This window comes from Camponotus floridanus, unplaced genomic scaffold (assembly GCF_003227725.1).
Source record: "Camponotus floridanus strain SB8 unplaced genomic scaffold, Cflo_v7.5 scaffold235, whole genome shotgun sequence".
In the NCBI taxonomy this organism is placed as follows: Eukaryota; Metazoa; Arthropoda; class Insecta; order Hymenoptera; family Formicidae; genus Camponotus; species Camponotus floridanus.
Genome location: NW_020229365.1, coordinates 65,057 through 73,377, shown reverse-complemented (window position 1 = coordinate 73,377; position 8,321 = coordinate 65,057).

The window sequence follows — 8,321 nt, the reverse complement described above, 5'->3', positions numbered from 1 at the left end:
CATAATCAACAGTTAACAGTTTTAAAAAATTTTTCACATTTGTTTTCGTGTTATCGTCATGTTCCTTTATGCATCTGGTTATTAAAAGTTCACCAATATACTTTACGTATGTACCAAGATTAGACGCAATGGCAGGCTTTTCATAAGTATCTTTTTCTTTGTTATATTGTGCAACAATATTTATGGCATCTAAAAAAGTATCATAATATTTTGGATCATAAATAGAAGTTAAAGACGTTATATCATTGTTAATATTTCTCATCGTTATCAATAGCCGACTTACGAGCCGTAATCGAGCTCGAATCATTTGTAAATGATGCGATGAATGCCTATATTTTTTGCTCTGGGAATTTGCATATAATATCAACAAACTATCGTAACGAATATTGCGTGTTACGTCATCATTTCTCATTGCTGGTAATACTAATCGCCGTACTCTCTCATCAGCATCTTTGAGACATTTGCCTTCTAATCTCCGGCCCATTACTTTAACGATGCGACTATTCTTTCCTGTCCGACCTGTACATTTTTTAAAATGATGTCGTATTGTCGATTTTAAATAATGGCCCTTGCAATTCCCACATGCCAGATAATTTTTAAGAATTTTAGGATGATTTTCTCTTGCCCGTCTGCAAGGAATAAAACCTTGTCCTTCATATTGTTTTTCAATATTAAATATGAAATTTCCTTTTTTTCTTAAAATATCGATGATATTTCTTCTTTCTCTATAACCTTTAGGTAAATATTTGAACTTTTGAACATCAGGTTCGTTAGAATGAACTAATTCGAAATGTCGAGCAATTTTTGTTTGCAATTTGTTACAAAACACACACATATATTTTTTTATGCCAATAAGTTTTGTAGGTATTACTGTTTGCTCATCTTGCCGAGTTTCACATTCCTTAGAATTACTAACATCCATGCCTGTAGATATTGTTGAATCATTTTGTGCGTTAGAAAAGTTGTTTTTGATGTCATTTCCTTGTTCTGATTTCTCTGTGTCTTCAGAATCACTCGCAGTTAATGAATATTCCCTTTCTACATAATCAGAATCATTTTCAATATCTGTCTTTATTTACAAAAACATTAAATAATAAGTTTAAACATTAGAATATAATTAAAATTAAGTAACAGCATATAATTAAAATTAAGTAACAGCATATGGCTCTAATACCTTGTACTTTTGTATCAGTATCTTGCGCAAAGCACAAATTAACATTGTTTGTTTCAATTTCTTGAAATTTGCAGGAAATTGAAGGAGACTGTTTTTCGTTATTATTATCTAGTGAAATTGAATTAAAACATACATCTATAACATAATAATAATAAAATAATGTGTATTAAATATCTAATTAATGATTAACAATAATAGTAATTAAATAATTTATAGAAAAATAATAGCAAATATAAAACTTAATAGTTTTATGTACAATTTATACAAAATAAAGACAATTACCTGTATTAAATGAATTAGAAAATTGACTAGAATTCATAAAGCTGCAATCAATTATCTCTTTCTTAAGCATATCGGTTATTATTGGCGAAATATTTAAATCATTAATGATGTCATTGCTTGCATTTCTTATGTCATTTTTAACAAAATCGTTAATATTAGACATATCTGTGTTTCTATGTAAAGAGTAATTATTATCTGAAATAAAAGAAGATATAATAAATATATTATTTTAAGTGAATATATATATATATATATATGTATTTTACATATTAATATTGTAATTAAATAAAAATGATGATAAACAATGCAGATTAGTATTCTTTACACATTAATAAAATCAAATTTATACATAGACAAAATTGTAAGCTAAATTCGATGTTAGCATAAAATAAATTCATTTGCATTTAATTTTTTTGTTAAAATGTGTAGATTAATATTAATAATTCTTATAATAATTCTTATATATAGCCTTTATATGTACAAGTATCTTATATACAAACCCTTAGGATCATCAATGCATGATTGATTTCGTATAATGTATTTAGTATTTACCGTATCGATATTAGTAATTTTACATCTAAAAATAAAGATGTTTAATGTATATTGGTATGCAAAAATACAAAAATACAAAATTACCATTTCAAAAATACTCACTTATTTGTTACAACTGTAGTTACTGAATCTAATTTTTTTTCTTGATAATTACCTGTAATGAATAACATATTTCACTATGTAAATTGAAGTATGTATGCTTTATATACAAAACACTATTTAAAAAATTGCATACATGATTAAATTAACATGTATTTTTATCATGCAATTAAAAATTAAAAGAGTTAAAAGATTACTTTACCTTCATTAACGATTATTTTTGATATTTCAGATATGGAAATATCTGATCCAGTTATATTTTCAAAACTAGTCAGGTCTGTAGAAATGTTTGAATTCTCTAAAAATTATTTAAAATCATCATAAATATAATATACATATGTAAATAAATATCATTTGGATAATTATATAATTAATAAAACCTAATAATAAATACAAATAAATACAAGCTAACATTGTAATATGTTATTATGATGTTATAATTTTTCACTTAACAATATAACTGTTATGTGTACAAGACATATTATATTACAATTACATTATTTAGTGGAAAATTATAACATTAATGTTTTGTTTATTGGGACGTTTAACTTTATTTTTTACTTAATTTTACCTTCTTTCGAAACAATCATATTCTCCTCCTGTAATAAAGTTTTATCTTCACATGAATCTTTCTCATTTTTCATGCTTTGTTTGTTTATCGAAAACTTAGCTGTGAAAAAGATTATTATAATCATTATAATTCATTCACATCAACAATCGCTTTCAATGTTTGACATACCCAGATAGCCAAATGCAATGAGGTTGCTGTCAGGTTGCCAATAATTGTTAAAGCAACTAATTTTAACAAACTAGAGACAAGGTGAGACAGCATTATGTCTGTTACGTTGAACTCACATGAATTCATGTGCTAATAACAACAAATTAATTGCAACGTGTCAGCATATTGCTGACATGTTGTAGACATTATTGTAATATCAATATTGCAGACCATTTGCTTCCTTAATTGATTGCATGTAGAAGCAGACATATAGCTGCATTCGTAACGCATTCTATCTCGATGTCAGCAAGTATACTGCAAATATATAATAATACATGCGATGCATTTGTTTGCTAAATATGTCATATCAAGCTTGGCTATCTGGATATATACACATTTCACTACTTTTTATATATACATATATCAAAATAAAAAAATTGTCAAAAACATTTACCATTATTTGTAACTGTTCGTTGTGATACTTCAATATTTTCTTCTTCATTGTGCATTTTGTACCGCGTTAATACAATTCGCGGTATCATACCTTGAAATGATAAAAACACAACGATAGATTTCTATGTTCTCTGATAAATTTATATAATGTACAATATACGAAACACACGTACACACAAAATCTTTTTATTCATTTTACAAATAAAATGTTTTAAATAAAAATAAATAAAATGCAACATAACCTAACATAATTTCCGGATACTTACTGGCTGATGCCATGGTATTTTTTTGCTCTTTTTCGCATTTCGTGTCCTTAATGAATACATTTTAATTCATCAAAAGATTTACTTGTATAGCTATTCGACTATCATTGATACAAACTTATTCCGCGACTAATTCTATAAAAATATAAAATTACTTATACCAAAACCCGATCTACAATGAGTCACTTTGTTAAACATAAGCAAAGCTGTGTTCCGAAATTCACTGTAAGTATTAAAAATTATTTATAATACACGTGTTAGTATATTATAGATTTTTAGTACTGGCATGAATTTCGGAAGGCAGCCCAAAATTAACTATGATCAATTATTCTAAGAATATTCAACATATTTATATTTGTTTTGATATTGATATTTTTTAAATAGTAATATACAGGGTGTCCCATTATAAAACATTCAGTCGAATATCTCGAAAACCAAACCCAGGAGAGAAAAATGTTTCAGACAAAAGTTGTTTGGTTTCGAGGGGACCATAAGATGGTACCATTGGTTTGACCTTGAAGAGTCATTTGAACGTCACGTGAAGGTCACCTCAATCTTTTCAAATGGCACCTCCTATTTTTTATTACATATTCTTGTAGCTGACCTCGAAAGCTTTCCAAAACGCTATAATAAAATATTTTTTCATAGAGTACTTTTCGAGTTATGAGGCTGGAAATCATTTCTTAATTTTACATAAACCATAATATATCTAGTAAAATATTCATTTTTCGATTATCTTGCCTTGATACTTTTATGTACAAAATAATGAGAGAAATCAATTGGTGTAAAAAAAACACATAGTTGTTTCAAAGAAAAAATATGTAATTATTAATTGCAAATTACATATTTTTTCTTAAAAATAACTATGTGTTTTCTTTACACCAATCGATTTCTCACATTATTTTGTGCATAAAAGTATTAAGGTAAAATAATCGAAAAATGAATATTTCACTAGATATTTTATGATTTATGTAGAATTAAGAAATTATTCAAGCCTCATAACTCGAAAAATACTCAACGAAAAAATATTTTATTATAGTGTTTTGGAAAGCGCTCAAGGTCAGCTACAAGAATATCTAATAAAAAATAGGGGGTGCTATTTCAAAAAATTGAGGTGATCTTCACGTGATCTTCAAATGACTCTTCAAGGTCAAACCAATGGTACCATCTTATGGCCCCCTCGAAACCAAACAACTTTTGTCTGAAACATTTTTCTCTCCTGGGTTTGGTTTTCGAGATATTCGACTGGATGTTTTATAATGGGACACCCTGTATATATTCTTTCTTTGTGCAGTCTTTTCCTATTAATTATTTTTAGTTTATTTGCTTTTGTATCAATAATTAAGGAAATATATATAAAGTTGAGAAAATCACTCGATTCGTATTTTGAAGATATATTTTAATAAATTAAGATGTTTTCAATATAATAATCACTATTTCTGCTATCTCACCTTACTGATTATTTCTAATAAATTCTTTTTATTAATTTAATGTTTATCAAATCCTTTCTGTTAATTTGAAAATGTTAAAAATGAGGAGAAAGTCGGAAAGATATGGCATTGATGTAAAATATGCTAATAAATTAAAACGTATTATACGTATAAAAACGTATTATACGTATTAAACGTATAATACAATAAACTCTTAGTTTTCCTGTTTATATATTTTTGTAATTTATGTGCTTTTATTAATTATTTTTAATATAATTTATTTTCGTTCTTCTTGTAAAGATGATAATTAAACATATATACTGGAGAAAACAGAAATATATACATAAGACATATTTTAAGGATACATACTACTAAATTAATATATAAAGATTGCATTATTGTATAATTTAGTATTCGTTTTCTTCGTTTTAATGCTAGGAAGAAAAAAAACGAATGTAAAACCACATGAGATTGGCGCATTATCGATGCGACACACATGATGTCACTGCAGAATATGTTTAGGCTACATTCCATTTTACGATCGCAGTGCTCACGAAATTATCTCGTCCTTGCTGTTTGCTAAAAGTTAAACAAAGACAGATTACGCTCGTGAACGTTGCAATCGTTAAATGGAACGTAGCCTTAAAGTCTCTTCTACAATGAGTCGCTAGTCATAAGTAAATTTATGTCCTGAAAATATACCAATCATGAATTTTTTCGATTTTTTACTCATTTTCGATATTCTCAAATTACAAATTAAAATAGTAATTATTAAATTACTAAAAAAATTTATCAGAAATAATCAATCAGTGGAGATTGCAGAAAACTTGTTATATTTTAAACTTGTTATATTTTAATGTACTAGTATATCATCAAGAGATAAATACAAACCGCATTTTTTTGTGCATATTATTTTAATTATCATTGATACAAAGGCAAATGAACTAAAGATAACTAATAGAAAAAAATGAAAGAAGAAAAGGTGGAAAAGAAATATGTATACATACATAGAGATATCGTAATATAAATCTCGTTTTGTAATTGACTAGCATGTCCTCAAAATTTACCAATTATGAATTTCTGTAATAATATATTCTTTTCTACTTGTTTATTTCCATTGATGTATATGCATTTTAGTTGAATATTGCGAGCATGATATAATACTTATATAAAAAGTCAATTCCTGTTTAACAAGAAAAAAAATTGTTTTCAATCATTTTTAGTTTTAATTATATAAGATGTGTAATTGTCAAACATCAAATATCATAATATTCGGACACAACTGAAATTTATGTGCATCAATAAGAATGAACAAATCAAAAGAATATATTATTACAAGAATATATTATTAAGAATTCGTAGTTGGTAAATTTCGAGGACATACACTAGTATGTCCTCGAAATTATAAAATTATTCTTTATATATAGGAATATATATACATATATATATATACAGGGTGTCCTAGACCACCCGTACACCCCTTTTCTTTCAAAAACTAAGCATTTTAGAGAAAAACGTTTTCGACAAAAATTGTATGGTTCCGAGGAGGCCATAAGATGGTACAATTGGTTTGACCTTGAAGAGTCATTTGAAGGTCACGTGAAAGTCACTTCAATTTTTTTAAAAGGAACACCCTATATGTTTTTTGGACATTCCTGTAGCTTATATCGAGAGCTTTCCAAAACACTATAAATAAGTTAGTTTTCATTAAGTTCTTTCCGAGTTATGAGGCTGGAAATCATTTCTTAATTTTACATAAACCGTAATATATCTAGTAAAATATTCATTTTTCGATTATTTTGCCTTAATACTTTTATGTACAAAATAATGAGAGAAATCAATTGGTGTAAAGAAAACACATAGTTGATTCGAAGAAAGAATATGTAATTGTTAATTGCAAATGTGCAAATGGGACCTATGTGGTCCTAAAAAACACATAGTTGTTTTGAAAAAAAAAAATGTAATTTGCAATTAACAATTACATATTCTTTCTTCTTCAGGAACTATGTGTTTTTTTTAAACCAATTGATTCCTCTCATTATTTTATGCATAAAAATAGTAAGGTAAGATAATCGATTAAGTTCGTTCTCTTATGTTTATATTTTCAATGTCTTCAAAAATAACCATCCATATAAAATAATGAATATTAGACAATATATAGTATAGTTTGCAATTATAGCTATAAGGTATTATTACTGGTATTAAATTATATTGAAGAATAAAAAAAATTTAATTTTATACATCCATGTCCCCATAATAACCCATATATAAACCCATATAATAACCCATATATAAAACATATATATGTGCTCATAATAACCCATAGCTTACTTATATATATATGTCTTCGAAGTTGACCATACATATTAAATCATTTATAGTTTTGAGAAAATCGATATAAATACAATAATTACCAAAAATAACTATATCGACTAAATAATAATCACTGCTTCTAACTATACGCATGTACATAGGGTCTATAAAATGTCCTCAAACTATACCAAAGACATATATATATATATATATACAGGGTCTACCAAAAGTGTGGAAACCCCTAAATATCTCGGAAAATATACGTTTTACAGAAAAGTGTTTCCAACAAAAGTTGTAGGGTTTAAGAAGATCTATATACTGATTCTATCAGTTTGACCTTGGATGGCGTCGTCAAGGTCAGGTCAAGGTCACATTGACTTTTTTAAATGACACCCCCTACATTTGATTGCATATTCTTATAGCTTAATTCAAGAGCTTTCCAAAACACTATAATAATGTTCATTTTTATTAAGTACTTTGCGAGTTATGAGGGTTGAATGATAGAGTAGCGCCGGTATTAACATTATCCAAGGTGTACTACATGGAGGTTACTCGCTCGGATTTGCATCTGTTGTGTGTGTGATCCAGCTAACTAAGGCAAGATCGATTCCTCAACATATCCTCATATTTCGCTGAAGTCAAATTGCCAAAAAATTGCTCCATAAAACGTGTATGAAACGTCTCGTTAGTTCCTTCATTTACCGCTATGTGACGCACTACATGCAGTCTAACTCGCATTTAAAATTCAACTAAGAATGTATAAAGCTATCAAAGAACGAGCACCTTCTAACTTCAGCTTTGAGCAAGCAGAAATTAATTGTTATCGTCCAAATACAACGTACGATTAATTAAAATTAAACGTTTTAAAAATGGCTGGCGACTTGTCGGAACGTGAAAGAATCACTATCCTCATGATGCGTGGATGGGGTGATAACGAAAGATCGTTCTCTGATGTCGTTCGATTATTTAATGACACGTATCCGAACCGTCGAATTAATAAGTCCACTGTGTTAAAAACAATAGAACGTTTTAGACAA